This window comes from Bombina bombina, chromosome 5, assembly GCF_027579735.1.
Source record: "Bombina bombina isolate aBomBom1 chromosome 5, aBomBom1.pri, whole genome shotgun sequence".
Lineage (NCBI taxonomy): Eukaryota > Metazoa > Chordata > Amphibia > Anura > Bombinatoridae > Bombina > Bombina bombina.
In genome coordinates this window covers 22,826,949-22,829,174 of record NC_069503.1, presented here as the reverse complement: position 1 = coordinate 22,829,174, position 2,226 = coordinate 22,826,949, and positions in this window count along the sequence as shown.

Below are 2,226 nucleotides of genomic sequence, written 5' to 3'. Positions count from 1 at the left end.
CACATCACAGGGTACAGCCCTCTCTCCCTATATAAATATCACACATCACAGGGTACAGCCCTCTCTCCCTATATAAATATCACACATCACATGGTACAGCCCTCTCCCTATATAAATATCACAAGGTACAGCCCTCTCCCTATATAAATATCACACATCACAGGGTACAGCCCTCTCTCCCTATATAAATATCACACATCTCAGGGTACAGCCCTCTCCCTATATAAATATCACAAATCACAGGGTACAGCCCTCTCTCCCTATATAAATATCACATCACAGGGCACAGCCCTCTCTCCTATATAAATATCACACCTCACAGGGTACAGCCCTCTCTCCCTATATAAATATCACACATCACAGGGTACAGCCCTCTCTCCCTATATAAATATCACACATCACAGGGTACAGCCCTCTCTCCCTATATAAATATCACACATCACAGGGTACAGCCCTCTCTCCTATATAAATATCACCTCACAGGGTACAGCCCTCTCTCCCTATATAAATATCACACATCACAGGGCACAACCCTCTCTCCCTATATAAATATCACACATCACAGGGTACAGCCCTCTCTCCCTATATAAATATCACACATCACAGGGTACAGCCCTCTCTCCCTATATAAATATCACACATCACAGGGTACAGCCCTCTCTCCCTATATAAATATCACACATCACAGGGTACAGCCCTCTCTCCTATATAAATATCACCTCACAGGGTACAGCCCTCTCTCCCTATATAAATATCACACATCACAGGGCACAACCCTCTCTCCCTATATAAATATCACACATCACAGGGTACAGCCCTCTCTCCCTATATAAATATCACACATCACAGGGTACAGCCCTCTCCCTATATAAATATCACACATCACAGGGTACAGCCCTCTCTCGCTATATAAATATCACACATCACAGGGTAAAGCCCTCTCTCCCTATATAAATATCACACATCACAGGGTACAGCCCTCTCTCCTATATAAATATCACACATCACAGGGTACAGCCCTCTCCCCCTATATAAATATCACACATCACAGGGTACAGCCCTCTCTCCCTATATAAGTATCACACATCACAGGGTACAGCCCTCTCCCTATATAAATATCACACATCACAGGGTACAGCCCTCTCCCTATATAAATATCACACATCACAGGGTACAGCCCTCTCTCCCTATATAAATATCACACATCACAGGGTACAGACCTCTCTCCCTATATAAATATCACACATCACAGGGTACAGCCCTCTCCCTATATAAATATCACGCATCACATGGTACAGCCTCTCTCCCTATATAAATATCACACATCACAGGGTACAGCCCTCTCTCCCTATATAAATATCACACATCACAGGGTACAGCCCTCTCCCTATATAAATATCACACATCACAGGGTACTGCCCTCTCCTTATATAAATATCACACATCACAGGGTACAGCCCTCTCCCTATATAAATATCACACATCACAGGGTACAGCCCTCTCTCCCTATATACAGATCACACATCACAGGGCACAGCCCTCTCCCCTTATATAAATATCACAGGGCACAGCCCTCTCCCCTTATATAAATATCACAGGGCACAGCCCTCTCCCTATATAAATATCACACATCTCAGGGTACAGCCCTCTCCCTATATAAATATCACACATAACAGGGTACAGCCCTCTCTCCCTATGTAAATATCACACATCACATGGTACAGCCCTCTCCCTATATAAATATCACACATCACAGGGTACAGTCCTCTCCCCTATATAAATATCACACATCACATGGTACAGCCCTCTCCCTATATAAATATCACAAGGTACAGCCCTCTCCCTATATAAATATCACACATCTCAGGGCACAGCCCTCTCTCCCTATATAAATATCACACATCACAGGGTACAGCCCTCTCTCCCTATATAAATATCACACATCACAGGGTACAGCCCTCTCTCCCTATATAAATATCACACATCACATGGTACAGCCTCTCTCCCTATATAAATATCACACATCACATGGTACAGCCCTCTCCCTATATAAATATCACAAGGTACAGCCCTCTCCCTATATAAATATCACACATCTCAGGGCACAGCCCTCTCTCCCTATATAAATATCACACATCACAGGGTACAGCCCTCTCTCCCTATATAAATATCACACATCACAGGGTACAGCCCTCTCTCCCTATATAAATATCACACATCACATGT